This window comes from Stenella coeruleoalba, assembly GCF_951394435.1.
Source record: "Stenella coeruleoalba genome assembly, chromosome: X".
Classification (NCBI taxonomy): domain Eukaryota; kingdom Metazoa; phylum Chordata; class Mammalia; order Artiodactyla; family Delphinidae; genus Stenella; species Stenella coeruleoalba.
This window is the reverse complement of record NC_137152.1, coordinates 47,033,928-47,052,833: the sequence shown is the minus strand read 5'-3', so window position 1 is coordinate 47,052,833 and position 18,906 is coordinate 47,033,928.

The window sequence follows — 18,906 nt, the reverse complement described above, 5'->3', positions numbered from 1 at the left end:
ATTCCTTTTATACTTCTGATAATTTATATAAGCACTTAATTTCCTCTAATCCAATTAAATACAGCTCATTTACAAATTAGTTTTTACATAAAGACACACAGAAACAGAGATTTCATAGCTTCATTTTAAAATGTAGTAATGAATTAGATATTATAATATAAAAATTATTAGTTTATAAATAACCTTTGAAATAAATTAAGCTTACTTGCTTCAGTTTAATATGGCCTCTTTCTTTTCCTCTTTTCTTTTAGTTTCAGATTGCAGTAATTAAGCCAAGGCTGTAGTCTCAGTCAATGTGGGCTGTGTTTGCATTTCAAGGACTTGGTAAGAGTTTTTTACTTCAAGATTTCTCTTAGGAATAATTTTGTTCTCTCAAAACCAAAATGGTGAAAAGAAAAATTATCAAGTCAGCTTTCTCTAACTGCTTATGCAAAAATAAATCACCAGTTTGGGAATATTAAGAGAGTTTTATCTTGGCCATATTATTTTCTACAGCCTTAAATATATTGTAGCCACATGCAGTTGGAAAAACATTAGTAGCATGGCTTAAAATTTTCCACTTTTTAAAAATACATGATAGGGGAATAGAGCTCTGATTTCCAATTTTTCTTTTACATGGTTGGTGTTACTAGAAACAGACAGACCAGAACCAGGTAGATCAGTATCTGACAGCCTCTCTGGGTTGCAGTTCCCTAGCACAAGAATTGAAAGTTTCCTACCAGCTGTTTTAGTTGGGTTGTAGATGAGACTTTATGGGTGTTTCCCAATTGCCACTCAGGTGGTGTGGCATGGATGCCAGACTACTCAACCCAGAAGGGAAAACACAATTAAATCAGCATTCCACTCAAAACCAGATGCCTTTTGACCGAAAAAGGAAAATTCCAACCAAGGCAATGCAATAGGGAAGTATATCCTGGTGTTGTGAAACACAAGGCACTGCCACTTACCAGAGACATCTCACAGACCATGCAGGACCAGAGCCTTGCTTCATTCACCATGAAACTGAAATTGCCATGGGCCTGTGATAACCACTCAGTGACAAGCATTCTCAAGGCTGTCCCTAAGACAAAGGCATTCAGGCAACTGCTGGACAGAATCTGAGTGCCACCACAGGCTGGGGAAAATGTGCCTTGGGTGAGATTCCCACTGGAGAAGAAAGTCCCATGTGGTTCAACAAAATTTTACCAAATGAAACTTGGGTCCACTCGCTAAGCGTGTAGCAAAGCCAGTCTAATGACACCTGGGTTGTGGTGAAGGGATGTACAGTATTTATTGCAAGGCACCAAGCAAGGAGAATGGGCTTCTGTTGAGAACATGCTCAAAAGACCCGAACTCCCCATTGGCTTTCTGGGAAGTGTTTTTTTAAAGACAGTGTGAAGGAGAGGGTCATGGGGTGCATGATCAGCTTGTGCATAATTTTCTGACTGGTTGATGGTGAGGTAACAGGGCGGTATTTCAGGAATCTCAATTATCAACCTTCTGGCTCCAACTGGTCTGGGGTCTACATACCGGTGGTCAGCATGCAGTTACCTTCTTCCACCTGGTGGAGATTTTAGTATCCACCAAATCATATGAGGATATGGCTCAGGATATTATCTGTAGCTCTTGAGGAGCAACTAAAAGTCCTTGACTTTGTTTTATGGCTAAACTACTATTGTATTGTCTTGCTGGACTGTTTTCCTTTGTTTCTGCATTTTCTCACTTCTCTGATTAAATTGGCTTTTTGGAACTCTGGGAGGCCCTGGAGAGCTAAAGCTATTCTACAAATCAGGGGTGGGGGGAAATTGGATTAGGGAGGAGGTCTGTCCTTGGTAAGGCTTTGCAGTGTCCTACTCAGTTTTAAAGAGAAGAAATGTGCAGAGAGTTTACTTAAAGAAATAGTAGCTGAGAACTGCCCAAACCTGGGGAAGGAACATCACATACAAGTCCATGAATCTAATAGAACACTTTATTATTTCAAAGCAAACATATTTCCTCCAAGACAAATTACATTAGACCTGTCAAACGTTGATGATAAAGAAATAATTTTAAAGGCAGCCAGGGACAAATGAGAGTAACCTATTAGGCTATCTGCAGATTTCTCAGCAGAAACTCAAGGGCAGGAGAGAAGGGAATGACTTACAGACATACCTCATTTTATTTCACTTTGCTTTATTACACTTCACAGATATTTTGTGTCTTACAAATTGAAGGTTTGTGGTGACCTTGTGCTGATCAAGTCTATTGGCACAATTTTTCCAAACAGCATTTGCTTACTTTGTGTCTCTATGTTGCATTTTGGTAATTCTCACAAATCTCAAACTTTTCAATTATTATTATCTGTTATGGTGAGCTGTGACCAGGGGTGTTGATGTTACCCTTGTATTTTTGGGGGGGAGTGCCACAAACCACACTTACATAAGATGGTAAACTTAGTCAGTAAATGTTATGTGCATTCTGACTGTTCCAGTGATCAGCTGTTCCACTGCCTTTCCCCCACTCTAAGGTCTTCCTTTTCCCTGAGGCACAACATTATTGAAATTAGGTCACTTGAAGACCCTCATGATTACCTTTAAGTGTTCAAGTAAAATAAAGAGTCACCCATATCCTACGTTAAATCAAAAGCTAGAGAGAAACAAGCTTAGTAGGTAAGCTGAAAGCTAGGCCTCTTATGCCAAACAGTTAGCCAAGTTGTGAATGCAAAGGAAAAGTTCTTGAAGGACATTAAAATTTCTACTACAGTAAACACACAAATGATAAGAGTGAAACAGATTTGTTGATGATATAGAGAAAGTGTGAATGGTCTGAATAGATGATCAAACCAGCCACAATATTTCCTTAAGCCAAAGCCTAATCTAGAGCAAGGCCCTAACTGTTTTCCAATCTATGAAGGCTGAGAGAGGTGAAGAAGCTACAAAAAAAAAATTCTGAAGCTAGCAGAGGTTGGTTCATGAGGTTTAGGGAAAGAAGTCACAATGATAAAATCAAAGTGCAAAGTGAAGAAGAAAGTGCTGATGTAGAAGCTGCAGCAAGTTATCCAGAAGATCTAGCTAAGATAGTTAATAAAGGTGGCTACACTAAACAACAGATTTTCAATGTAGACATAACAGCCGTATATTGGAAGTAGATGCTGTCTAGGACTTTCAAAGCTAGAGAAGAGAAATCAATGCCTAGCTTCAGAGCTTCAAAGGACAGGCTGACTCTCTTTTTATGGGCTAATTCAGCTGTTGACTTTAGTTGAAGCCAATGTTCATTTACCATACCAAAAATCCTAGGACACTTAAGAATCATGCTAAATCCACACTGCTTGTGCTTTGTAAATGGAACAACAATATCTGTATAAGAGCACATCTGATTACAACTAGCTTTGCTGCATATTTGGAGCTCACAGTTGAGGCTCACTGCTCAGAAGAAGAGACTCCTTTCAAAATGTCACTGCTCGTTGACAACGTATCTAGTCACCCCAGAGCTCTGATGGAGATATACAATGAGATTAATGATGTTTTCATGCCTACGAACACAACATTCACTCTGCAGCCCACCGAACAAAGAGTGTTTTTGACTTTCAAGTCTTATTCTTTAAGAAATATGTTTCATAAGGCTATAACTGCTGTAGATAGTGATTACTCTGAAGGATCTGGACATAGCAAGTTGAAAACCCTCTGGAAAAGATTCCAGATGCCATTAAAAATGTTTGCATTCCATGGTAAGGGATTAAAGTTTCAACATTAACAAGAGTTTGAAAGTAATTGATTTCCACCCTCATGGATGACTTTGGAGGGTTCAAGACTTGAAATAACAAGAGAACTAGAAATAGAAGTGGAGCCTGACTGAATTGCTGAAATCTCATGAGAAAACTTTAACTGATGAGAAGTGTTTCTTTTTGATGAGCAAAGAAAGTGGTTTCTGGAGATGGAATCTACTCATTGGTGAAGATGCTGTGATAATTGTTGAAATGATGACAAAGGATTTATAATATTACATAAAACTTATTTGATAAAGCAGTGGCAGGGTTTGAGAGGATTGACTCTGTCAACAACAAATTGACACCTGCCATTGGCACTTGCCAATTACCTCTACAAAGATTAAATCATGTGTTGTTGCAGCTGCTAATTTTCAACACCCCCTGAAAGGAGTTCAGGGTGGAGAGAAGACATAAGGCACTCTGATCTCTGGGAAACCTGGCAGAACAGGTCTTAAGATAGTTGATATTTTCAAGAGCCAATTTTATGAGCTCAATTCTTGTATGTCCTCATATCTAGAAAAGCACTAAAATCCTTCATGGTGATTACTGCTCCTCATGACTAGCAGAAACCTTCTGCAAAAAAATATGTGCTTGATTGTATGTACTCCCCCTTCACCAAAATCACATATATACTGAACTTTCCCCCTACCTCTTTGGAGCAGTTTCTCGGAATTAACTGAAATGCCGTCTCCCAGGCTATAGTCGTCATTTTCCCCCAAATTAAACTCGACTCAAAACTCTCACGTTGTGCATTATTTTAAGCCGACAAATCCAACTTGTATGTTCTACTGTGTGTAAAAGGCTATCAAACTGCCTTACATGCTACAGAAAAATCATTCATGAAAGGAAGCATCTATGGGGCAGTAAACCTCATCGTTGCCTTACTTTTACTTAATTTCCACATCCACCCCAACCTGCAGTAACCACCACCATGATTAGTCATCAGCCAGCAACATCAAGGCAAAACTCTCCAACAGCAAAAAATTATGACTCGCTGAAGGAAAAGATAATGGTTAGCATTTTTTAGCATTAAAGTATTTTTAAATTAAGGTATGAACATTGTATTTTTTAGACATAATGTTACTGTGCACAGTAGACTATAGTGTAAATGTAACTTTCATATCTGCTGGAAAAAAATTGGGTGAATTGCTTTATTGCAATATCCTTTTAATGGCAATGGTCATAAAATGGCCCTGCCTGCAACATCTGCAAGGTATGCCTGTATTCAGAGTATTGAAAGATAAAAATTGCCAACCAAGAATACTCTTCCCAGCAAAGTTATCCTTCAGATATGAGTGAGAAATAAAGGCCTTTCTAGTCAAACAAAATCTGAGGTAATTCATGACCACTACACCTGCCATACAAGAAATATTAAAAGGAGCTCTTCTAGCTGAAGTGAAAAGTACACACAACTCTGATTAAGGTGATAAAAAGGCAGTCAGAATTGAAAACTGTAACCATACACAAAGCAAAAATCTACAGTAGATTCACAAGACATAAAAAAAGGAGACTGAGCAATTCACCAGGATAAAACAGCAACTTAAAAAGGTATACAGAAACAGAAGGAAAAAGAAAAAGTGGTGAGACAAAATAATCAGATGGGAAAAGATAATATAACAATAGTAAGTCCGTACATGTCAATAATTACCCTAAATGTAAATGGATTGATCTCACCAATCGAAAGTTGCAGAGTGGCTAGATGGATAGAAAAACATGACCTATGTGCTGCATAAAGAAGACTCATTTCAGCTCTAAAGATACCCATGGGCTCAAAGAAAATGCATGGAAGGTGATATTCCAATTAAGGAGAAACCACAAGAGAGTGAGTGTACCATACATATATCAGACAAAGTAGACTTCAAGCCAAAAATAGTAACAGGAGACAAAGAAGATTATATAACGATAAAAGGATCAATATATCAAGAAGATATAACAATTGTAAATACACTCCCAACCCCTGAACACTGATGTGTATTAAGGAAATATTAACAGATCTTAAGGGAGAAATCGACAACAATACAATAATAGTAGGGAAGTTCAACACCATACTATCAGCAATGGTTAGATCGTCCAGAAGAAACTCAACAAAGAAACATTGGAGTTTAACCATACTTTTGAACAAATGGCTTAACAGACATACACAGAACATTCCATCCAACAGCAGCAGAATAAACATTCTTCTCAAGTGCACTTGGAACATGCTCAAGAATAGATCAGATGATAGGACACAAAGCAAATCTTAGCAAATTTACGGACATAGAAACCATACCAACTATCTTTTTGACCACAGAGGTATGGAGCTAGAAATCAACAAGGAGAAGAAAATGAGAAGATCTAAAAATATGTGGAAACTGAATGACACACTGCTAAACAGTGAATAGGTCAAAGAATAAATCAAAAGGGAAATGAGAATATATCTTGAAAGAAATGAAAATGGAAATATGACACTTTAAATCTTGTGGGATGTGATAAAAGCAGTTCTGACAGGAAGGTTTATAGCAATAAGAAGGTTTATATAGAAATATAGCAACCTAACCTTACACCTCAAAGAACTGTAAAAAGAACAACAAATGAAGCCCAAAGTTAGTGGAAGGAAGGAAATAATAAAGACCAGAGCAGAAATTAATAAAATGGAGGTCAGGAGAACAGTAGAAAGAATCAGCAAAACTAAGAGATGGTTCTTCAAAATGATAAATAATATGAGGAACTTATATAGCTGGACTAACTGAGGAAATAAAATAGAAGACTCAAATAAAAATAGAATTGAAAGAGGAGACATTTAAAACTGATAATACAGGAATACACAGGGTCATATGAGAGTGCTATGAACAATCATATGACAAAAAATCACATAACATAGAAGAAATAGATACATTTACAGAAACCCCCAACCTACCAACACTGAATCAGGAAGAAATAGAAAACCTGAACAGAAAACTAATGATTAAAGAGATTGAATCAGTAATGAAAAAAATTCCAACACAGAAAACACCAGAACCAGTTGGTTTCACTGGTGCATTCTACCAAACACCTAAGGAGAATTAAAACCAAGTCTCCTCAAACTCTTCCAAAAAATAAAGGAGAAGGGGACACTTCCAAACTCATTTTACATAGTCAGAATTACCTTCATATCAAAACCTGCTAAGAATTCCATGAAACAAGATATAGAATATTGTTCCCAATAAATGTAAATACAAAAATTCTCAGCAAAATATTTAGCAAAGCAAATTCAAGAACACATTAAAAGGGTTATATATCATGACCAAGTGGGGTTTACTCCGTGGGATGCAAGGATGATTCAACACACACAAATCAATAAATGTAATACATCACATGAACATAATAAGTGATAATTGATATCTCTATAGATACAAAAATAAGCAATTGACAAATACAACACCCTTTTAGGGTAAAAAATATTTAACAGGTTGAGTATAGAAGGAACAACCTCAGGATAATAAAGGCCATATGTGACAAACCCAGAGTCAAAATTATACTCAATGGAGAGAAAATGAAGGATATTTTTTTTTAAGTCAGGAAAAAGACAAGGATGCCCACTGTCACTACTCCTGTTCAATGTGATACTGGAAGTCCTAGCTAGAACGATGAGACAAGATCGAGAAATGAAAGGCATCCAAATTGCAAAGGAAGATGTAGAATTGTAACTATTGGCATTGACATATATACACTACAATGTAAAATAGATAGCTAGTGGGAAGCAACCACATAGCACAGGGAGGTCAGCTTTGTGCTTTGTGAACACCTAGAGAGATGGAATATGGAGGGTGGGAAGGAGATGCAAAAGGGAGGAGATATGGGGATATATGTGTATGTATAGCTGATTCACTTTGTTATATAGTAGAAACTAACACACCATTGTGAAGCAATTATACTCCAATAAAGATGTTAAAAAAATAAAGTATTAAAGTTTTGATTAAATAAATAAAATTGTCACAATTTGATGATGGTATAATCTTATGTACAGAAAATCCCAAAGAGTCAATCAAAAAAATCTGGATCAGAACTAATCAATGATTTCAGTATAGTTGCAGGATACAAAATCAACATACAGAAATATTGCATTCCTTTGCACTAATGATGAAACATCTGAGAAAGAAATTAAGACATCTGTCCCATTAGCAATAGCATCACAAACAATAAAATACTTAGGAGTAAATTTAACCAAGGGAGTTAAAGATCTGTACAACAAAAACTACAAGACTTTCCTGAAAGAAATCAAAGAAGACACAAACGAATGAAAGACATTGCAGGCTAGTGGATCAAAAAAATTAATATAGTAAAAACTTCCATACTACCCAAAGCCATCTACAGGTTCCATGAAATCCCCATCAAACACCAAAGGCATTATTCATAGAAATAGAAGAAACAATCTGAAAATATATGTAGCTGATTCACTTTGGTGTACAACAGGAACTAGCACAGTATTGTGAAGCAATTATAGTCCAATAAAGATCTATTTTAAAAAAAAGAAAAAAATAGGCAGAAGAACTAAATAGACATTTCACCAAAGAGGACATCAAAATGGCTAACGGACACGTGAAAGGATGCTCATCATCACTAATCCTCAAGGAAATGCAATTCAAGTCCACAGTAACTATCACCTCACACCTATTAGAATGGCTATCATCAAGAAGACAAGAGACAACAGGGGCTGGTGAGGATGTGATGAAAAGGGAGCCCTATACATTGTAGGTGGAAATGCAAATTTGTTTAACCACTATGGAAACTAATATGGAAGCTCCTCAAAAATTTAATAGGTCTACCATAGGATCCAGCCACTCCATTTCTGGATATATGCCCAAAGGAGAAGGAAACAATATCTTCACAAGACATCTGCCCTCCTATGTGTATTGCAGCATTATTCATAATAGCCATGATATGGAAACAACATAAATGCCAATTAATGGATGAATGGGTAAAAAAATATGTGGTATATGGACACAATAGAATATTATTCATCCATAAAAAGGGATGATCATGCCATTTTCAACAACATGGACGGACACTGAGCACATTATGCTAAGTGAGACAAGTCAGACAGAGCAAGACAGTGCATGATATCACTTATATATGGAATCTAAAAAAGTCAAACCACTAAAACAAGAGTCAAATGGTGGTTACAAGAAAATGGAGGGTGGGGGATGAGATTGATGTTTTTTATGGATACAAGCTACCAACATGTAATAAATAAGTGACAGCGATCTAATGCAAAGAATGATGAATACAACAATATTGTACTATAATTATGTAATGTGATAAATATTGATACAGCAGCAATTATAGTACCATATATAAACATATCAAAGCAACACGTTGTACATGTTAAATTTATACAATGTTATATGTAAAATTTGTTCAATAATAATTTTTTAAAAACTCCTCACATGGAAAAAATGTAACTATACAGGGTGAGGGATATTTAGTAGACTTGACTTAATGCGGTAATTGTTTAGCAATATATACAAATATTGAATCATATTGTTGTATTCCTAAAACTGATATAATGTTATACATCAATTACACTTCAATAAAATTTCAGTAAAAAAAAAACACAATGAGATATCACCTCACACCTCTTAGAATGGCCATCACCAAAAAGCCAAGAAATAACAAACACTGGAGAGAATGTGGAGAAAAGGCAACACTTGTGCACTGTTGGTGGGATTGTAAGTTGGTATAGTCAATATGGAAAATTGTATGGAGCTTCCTCTAAGAAGAAAAAAAAGAACTATATTTTGATTAAACAATTCCACTTCTGGGTATATAGTCAAAGAAATCAAAACATGATGTTGACGAAATATCTGCACTCCCATGTCCATAGCTGCATTTACTATAACCAACCAAGACATGGAAACAACCTAAGTGTCTTTTGATGGATGAATGAAGATATATATCTACATATGTAGATACTATTTTATATATATATATATATATATATATAAAATAAGGTATATTTATTATATATTATAATATATTATAATATATAATATATCTTATTATATATTATTCAGCCATAAAAAAGAAAGAAATCAGGCCATTGTGACAACATGGATAGGCCTTGAAGGCATTATGCTAAGTAAAATAAGTAAGACAGAGAAACACAAATACTGTATAATCTCATTTACATGTGGAATCTAAACACAACATCAACGACAGGAACAATAAAAACAAAATTCATAGAAAAAGAAATCAGATTTGTGTTTACCAAATGTGAGGGCTGGGGAAAATTGATGAAGTTGCTCAAAGGGTAGATACTTCCTGTAATACGGTAAATAAGTAGTGGAGATATTGTGTACAACATGATGACTAAAGTTAACACAGATGTATGGTATATTTTAAAGTTGCTAAGTGAGTAAATCCTAAAAGTTCTCATCATAAGGGGAAAAAAACTTTCTTTTAGCGGGCTTATCTATTTGAGACAGTGGATGTTAGCTAAACTTATCATGGCAATCATTTCAAAACATATGTAAGTCCAGTCATTGTGCTGTACACCTTAAGCAGTGCTGTATGCCAATTATATCTTAATAAAACATGAAAAACAAAACATGAGAAATTTTACAATAACATAAAATATTTGTCTAGTAGATTCAACATGTAGGCTTCTTAGTAAACAGTTTCTACTTATTGCTTTTTACCTTGTGGATGAGGCATCCTTTTCTGTTCCTATGTATGAATGATTTGGGGTTTTTCTTAATGATTAAATCATATACTGTGGTCAGTTTGAAAAACATATTTTTCCTACTTAGTGTTTTTTGACATTACTGCTATTTTAAAGAAATTTTAAAACTCAACAACTACAAAAAAACAAACATCTGAATTCTAAAATGATCAAAGGACATGAGCAGTCATTTTTCAAAATTAAAAGGTCAAATAATCCAATGAAAAGATGATCATCTGTATTATAAGTTTAGGAACTGCAAAAAAAAAAGCATAGTAAGATAACATTTCACAACAATTAGGAAGCCAATTTTTTTTAAAGCTGAAAAAAATCCTGTTGATATGAATGTGGAGAAAATGGTACCCTTGTGCATTGCTGGTGGGACTGTAAACAAATACAGCAGCTTTGAGAAACAATATGTTGATTACTCAAAAAATTAAACAGAATTACCACGTGATCTGGCAACTACACTTCTAGGTATATACCCAAAAATGGAAAGCAGGCACCCAAACAGATATTTACACACCCATGTGCACAGCAGCATTATTCACAAGAGCCAAAAGGTGGAAACCACTGAGATATCCATTGATGGACAACAAAATGTGACACCTGAAAGATGGAGGAATAGTAAGTCTGAGCCCTTATTTCCCCAAGAGAAGTCTACCATGCAATTAATAATTTACATGAGTGACATCATCAACATGGTGGCATAGGTTGTTATGGATATTTTCCCCTTCACACAAAGAACAACAAATACCTATTTATGAACAAGAAACCACTGAGAAAATCCTATAAAATGGGAATGAGTCTGAAGCATGCCTCCTGGAACACAGAGATCAAGACTGACTCCATTAGAAAGGTAAGAGAAATGGCTACATGCTTACCATATTGCCCACACTCCAGGCTGGAGCAGCACCAAGCTGAGAGGTCTCCCCTGAGTCTACAGTTCCTCCAGTGGGAAAAGAGAACCCAGGAGTGACATCTAGTCACATACAGCAATGTGGGTCACTTTGTGGAAGTCCCTACATTGGTTTTGCCCCACAGAGATAGCAAGGGACTCTACAGTCTTCAAACACTGGGAATCTGATTGTGACACAGAAAGGGGGAGAGCTTCAAACAAACCAGCACTCAGATCTTGGCAGACCAAGTTCCTACCTGCAGAAGCCAATTAGTAGTCCCAACCGGTGGCTTTGCTCTTCTGCAGAACCAAGTCAGTGGTGCAGTCTGATCAGGGAACTCAGTGGGGTGCAGTCCTGCCTGATTTGGGTCCTAAAACGAGGAGTTTAAACAGCCCTGGAGCCCTGATCTGCCCATGCCCAGAAGAAAGAGCTGATTCATAGGCCTACCTGCTGCAGAGTGTGGGTCCTGACTCTTCCTGACCAGAAAACCTATTTGGGGAAAATTTGGGAGTTGTCTGAAGTGGACTCTTGACACAGGCAAGAGAGACGGGTCATAGCTCCAACTGCTGCAGAGTGTGGACCTCAACCCCATCTGACAGGAAGGACTAGAGAGAACACCTGGAAGTCGCATAACCCAGCAATGCTCAAGCTGAGAGGTAGGCAGGCAAAGCTTATTGCCCCCAGAGCAAAGCCATTGGCCCTGTTCAGCCATGGAATTTGGGTCATAAGTTGGTTTGTGGCAAGACAAAAAACAAAAGCCCTTAGTTGCCTTGGAGGTTCTTCTGCTATGCTTGGGCAGGGAATCTAATTCGTAGCTTCAGCCTTCAGCTATCCCAGTCAGGGAAACATGTCAGAACACATGGGAAGCTGCATAGCCCATCCAACGGCCCTGCTTACAGTAGCAGTTGAACAAAGAAAGCCCATGGCTTTCCCTGTCAGCAGAGAAAAACTGGTGGCCTCGCCTGACCAGGATATTCAGTGCATGCTTTTGCCTGAGAAAGGATCCAAACAATGAGTCATGCAGACCATGGGTCCTGTCCTGTGCCCCACCAGTGCAGGGAAGCTAATTCATATTCCCACCTACTCCTGAGTATAGTACCCAGTCCTGACCAGAGAGGTCAGGCAAAGGCACCACCCATCCTAGAGCCTCACTTGAGCAGGGTTTCAGGCCAGCAGTCCTATCCAGCTGTTTTCAGCCAGTGACCCATATCCTCACCCCCATCCTCAGAACTCAAACACTTGGCTCACCCCAAAAGAGAACCTAATAGCAGGATCCACCTGACCAAGGACATTAACAGAAGACACATCCAGAAATCCGAACTGAGCTGACATGAAGAACTATCTCAGTCAAAGCAAACCTGCAATGTCTGGAAGAGGAAACTATTCACTCAAATGTGCAGATATCAATGTAAGATAGAAAAAGGAAAACAAACAAGCAGGTAAACATGATACCACTTAAGGAAACAAATAAAGGTCTAAATATGGTTCTTAAAGAAATGGAGATCTATGAACCGTCAGACAAAGAATCAGAATAATTCTCTTAAAGAAGTTTAGTAAATGACAAGAACATCCAGATAACTAAACAAAATAAGGAAAAAATTCATGAACGAAACAGGGAGTTCAACAAAGAAACAAAACCCATCTTAAAAGAGAAAAATTCTAGAGCAGAAAATTTCTATATCTGAACTGAACAAATCAATAGAGGGCTTCAAGGGCAGGCTCGACCATGCAGAGATAAAATCAATGATATTGGAGGATAAGACATTTAAAGTCATTCAGTCAGAGGAGCAAAAAGTAAAAAGAATGTAAAAGAGTAAACAAAGTCTATGAAATTTATGAAGCACAATGAAAAAAATTTTGCATTATGGGAATTCCAGGAGAGGAAAAAAAAGAAAGAGAAATTAAATATATTTAAAGCAATAATAGCTGAAAATTTCCCAAACCTAGGGTTAGAAATAGACATCCAGATCCAAGAGTCCCAAAGGATGTCAAAAAGTGTGAACCCAAACTGAACTACACAAAGACACATTATAATTAAATTGTCAAATATCAAAGGCAAAGCATGAACTTTAAAAACAGGAAGAGTAAAGAGAGGAGTTACATAAAAGAGAAACCCCATAGAACTTTAAGCAAATTCCTCAACAGAAACTTTTCATGCCAGAAGAGAATTGGGATGACATTCAAAATACTGAAAGAAAAACACCATCAACCAAGAATACTATACCCAGTGAAGTTGTCCTTCAGAAATAAAGGACTGAAAAAGACATCTGCAAACAAGCAAAATCTGTGAAATTTCATCATGGATAGGTTTGCCTTACAAGAAGTGCTAAAGGGAGTTCTCTGAGTGGAAATAAAAGTACACCAAATAACATCATAAAAATATCAGATGGCAGTGAAAAACTTACTGACCATTGTAAATACATAGTCAAAGTTCGATTCTGTGATATTGTATTGGAGGTGCATATTTCACTTAAAACTCTAATTTAAAAATTAAAAAATAATAACCATAACTACAGCAATCTGTTATTAGCTACAAACAATAAATATTAGGTAAATTGTTACATTAATAATGTCAAATGTGATGAGGAGGAGAAATAATAGGTTAATACATAGGATTTCTATTAACGTTAGATAGTTACTAGTTTAAAATCGTGTCCTATACTTATAAGACATTTGATGTAAGCTTCATGGTAACCACAGGGAAAGAAAACCTGCAATATTTACACAAAAGAACATGATAGACAAGATCATAGTGAAATGGAGTAGGAGCCAATTGTCCTTCCCCACCATGCCTCCCATGTCCTCCACCTGACTTTTGTCTGTGGAGAAAATTTAGCCAAAGAATAAGTTTAATCAGAGAAGTGAGAAAATGCAGAAACAAAGGAAAAGAGTCCAACAAGACTAAATAATAATAGTTTAGTCACTAGGCATAGTCAAGGACCATTAGTTCCTCTTCAAGGGCTATAGATAATATTCTGAGCCATATCCTGTTAGCTATCTTTCAGAAACCCCTTTCAGGTAAAAAAAGTTAAATACATGATGACCAGACTATAGCCATGACATAAGCTGCCACCATTGTGAGAATTGGACGCAAGGAAATGGGAACAAACCAACCCTGGAACTGAAGATTAACTGTACTTTAAACAATCAAGATGATGCGGATTAGACCACCACATGACCAATTTCAAGATGACTGTCAGAGCTGAATGTGCTGTTTTTACATGTACCCCACTCCCTCAGCCTATAAAAGCTCTTGCTCACCAGTTGAGGAGGGGTGGAATCTGCCTTTGGACAAGAGTCCACCCTGTCCCTGCCCCAGTTGCCAGGATCTGAAATAAAGCAAACTTTCCTTTCCACCAACTGTGCCTCTTTAATGGCCTTTGGGCCAGACACCCAATTTCAGTTAAAATAGCATACTGATGCCACAAGATATCAATGCACACAAAAAGATAGTGGGATAAGGATCAAGAGAAAATGGACCCACAAAACAATGAAAGAAGAAAGAAGGAAAGAAAGAAAGAAAGAAAGAAAGAAAGAAAGAAAGAAAGAAAGAAAGAAAGGGAGAGAGAAAGAAACACTGAAATCCCAATAGTAAGTCTGTACATATCAATAATTATTTTTGATGAAATCAGATTGCATTCTACAACCAAAAGACATAGAATGGGTTCATAGTTTAAAGAAATAAAGAGTCAATGACATGCTACCTACAATAGACTCACTTTAGTCTTAGTGACACACATAGACTGAGAGTGAAGGGATGGAGAAAGATAATTCAAGCAAATGTTCAACAATGTAAAAGTGGGAGAACTCGGGCTTCCCTAATGGCACAGTGGTTGAGAGTCCACCTGCCAATGCAGGGGACATGGGTTCATGCCCCAGTCCTGGAAGATCCCACATGCTGCAGAGCAGCTAGGCCCGTGAGCCATGGCCACTGGGCCTGCACATCCGGAGCCTGTGCTCTGCAACATGAGAGGCCACAGCAGTGAGAGGCCTGCATACCGCCAAAAAAAAAAAAAAAAAAAAAGTGGGGGAACTATACTTATATCAGAAAAAAAGTATTTTAAATGAATAAAAGGAAATACAGACAAAGAACATCATTACATAATTAAAAAGGCATTCATACATCTAGAAGATATAAGAATTTTAAGTGTTAATGCCCTTATTTTGGAGCACCTAAATACATCAAGCAAAAAATAACAGAGGTAAAAGGAGAAATAAACAATAATACAATATTAGTTAGAGACTTTAATACCCCGCTCTCAACAATGGACAAAACATCCAGACAAAACAATTTAGGAAACAGCAGATTTGAAAAACTAAATAGACTAAATAGACCTAACAAACATATACAGAACATTCTCTCTGACCCAGCACTCTGCACATACTTCTCAAGGACACATGGAACATTGTCTAGAATAGACCATAACATAGGTCTTAAAACAAATCTTACCAAATTCAAGATTTTACTATCATACCAAGTATATTCTCTGCCCATGATGCCAATAAACTTGAGATCAATAGAAAGAGGAAAACTGGAAACTTCACACACATGGAAATTTAAACTACACTCTCCCAAACAACCAATGGAAAAAGAAATTAAAATGGAAATAAAAAATTGTCTTGAGACAAACAAAAATGGAAACAGAACATAAGAAAAGTTATGGGATACAGCAATAGCAGTTCTGAGGAGAAGTTTATAGCAATAAATGCCTACATTAAGAAGCAAGAGAAATCCCAAATAAACAATTTAACTCTACAAATTAAGTAACAAAAACAAACAAAATGAACAAAGTGGGCCTAATGTTAACAGAAGAAATAAAATAATTAAGATCAGAGTAGAAATTAAGTAAAATAGAAAAAAGGAAACTAATAGAAAATATTAACCAAACCAAGAATTGGTTCTTTGAAAAGATACAGAAAATTGACAAACCTTTTGCCAGATTCACCAAGAAAAAAGAGAGTGGACCCGAATCAAAAAAATTACAAATGAAAAAGTAGATAGTAAAACTGACACCACAGAAATTCAAAGGATGATAAGAGGCTACCATGAACATCTACATACCAAAAAAACTGGGCAACCTAGAGGAAATGGAAAAAAAATTATTGGAAATATACACTCCAACAAGACTGAGTCAGGAAGAAACAGCATGTCTGAATAGACCAATTACTGGTAAGGAGATTGAATCAGTAAAAAAAAAAAAAATTACCAGTGATGAAAAGCCCAGGATCATATGGCATCACTGGTGAATTTTACTAAACACTTAAAAAGAAGAATTAAAGCAACCCCTCTCAAATTTTTCCCAAAAAATTGAAGAGGAGGGAACTCGCCCAAACTCATTTTACAAGGATAGCATAACTCTGTGACCAAAGCCAGAAAAAGATACCACGAGAAAACTGCAGAGCAAAATTTCTGATCAGTATAGATGCAAACATTTTCAATGAAATAGTAGCAATCTAAATTCAGCAGCACATTCAAAGGATCACTCATCATGATCAGATGGAATTTATACATGAGATGCAAGGATGATTCAACTTTTGCAAATCAATGTGATACATTGCCCTAAGAGAATGAGAGTAAAATATCATATGATATCTCAATAGACACTGAAAAATTATTTGACGAAATTTATCACTTGTTCATGACTAAAAACTCAACAAAGTAGGTATAAAAGGAATGTACCTTACATAATAGATGCCATATATGATAACCCACAGCTAACATTAAACTCAATGGTGAAAGACTGAAAGCTTTTCCTGTAAGATCAGGAATCAAGACAAGGGTGCTCACTCTCACCACTCCTAGTCAACAGTACTAGAAGTCCTTGCAAGGGCAAGAAGGCAAGAAAAAGAAATAAAAGTCATCAGAAAGGAAAGGAAGAAGTAAAACTGCCTCTGTTTGCTGATGACATGGTTTTATATACAGGACATCCCAAGGACAACACAAAAAATATGTTAGATCTTATCAACAATTTCTGTAAAGTTGCAGAACACAAAATTAACATACAAAAAAATCAACATTTCTATATACTAACAACAAGTCATCTGAAGAAGAAATTAAGAAAATGATCTATTTACAATAATATCAAAACAAAAAAATACTTAGGAATAAACTTCACCAAGGAGATGAAAGACCTCTACACTGAAAATTATAAGACATTGATGAAAAATATGAAAGAAGACACTAAAAAATGGAAAGATATCCTGTGTTCATGGATTGGAAGAATTAACATTGCTTACATGTCAATACTACCAAAAGCCAATGCAACTGCTCTCACAATTCTAATGGCATTCTTTACAGAAGAAGAAAGAACACTCCTAAAATTTATATGGAGCCAGAAAAGACCCCAAGTGGCAAAAGCAGCCCTGAAAATGAAGGACAAAGCAGGAGGCACAACACTTCCTGATTTCAAGCTATACTATAAAGCTATAGTGATCAAAACAGTATGGTCCTGGCATTAAAAAAAAAAAAGACAAATAAATCAATGGAACAGAATCCAGAGCCCAGGAATGAAGCCAAGCATATGTGGTCGATACTAATACTAGTACTAATACTCTTACAAGGGAGACATGAATTCTCAATGGAGAAAAGACAGTCTCTTCAATACATGTTGGGAAAACTGGATATTCACATGTAAAAGAATGAAACTAGATCCCTATCTTAGAGAATACACAAAAATTAACTTGAAATGGATTAAACACTTAAGTATAAGATCTGAAACATTAAAACTCCCGGAAGAAAACAGTAAGAAAAAAAATCCTTGACATACTTTGGCAATGACATTTTTGGGTATGACACCTAAGCACAAGCAACAAAATTAAAAGTAAACAAGCAGAACTAGCTCAAACTAAAATGCTTCTGCACAGCAAAAGTAACAACACAAAAATGAGAAAAAAACAACCTAGAGAATGGGAGAAACATTTTGTAAACCATATACCTGACTAGTGGTTAGTATCCAAAATATATAAAGAACACACACAAGTCAATAGCAAAAGGAAACATAAACTAATGTAAAAATTGGCAGAAACCCTGAATAGATATTTTTCCCAAGAAGATATATGAATAGCTAATAGGTACATGAAAAGATGCTCAACATTACTACTCATTAGGAAAGTGGAAATCATAATCACAATGAGGTATCACTTCACCCCAGTTAGTATGGCCATCATCAAAAGACAAGTGATAACAAGTTCTGGCTAAGATTTGGAGGGAACACTTCTGCACTGTTGGTAGGATTCTTAACTGGTACAGCCCCTGTGAATAACAGTATAGAGGGCCCCCAAAATATTAAAAATAGAACTACCATGTGATTCAGCAGTTTCACTTCTGGAAATGTATCTGAAGGTAATGGAAAAAATAACTGGAAAAGATATCCGCACCATAACTTTCAGAGCAGCATTATTGACAAAAGCAAAGACATGGTAACAATCTAAGTTACCATCAGTCGTTAAGTGGATAAAGAAGTTTTGGTATATATATATATATATATATATATATATATATATATATATATAATCTAGAAACAAAAAAAAAGATTCTGAAGAGCCTAGGGACAGGACAGGAATAAAGATGCAGACAAAGAGAATGGACTTGAGGACACAGGAAG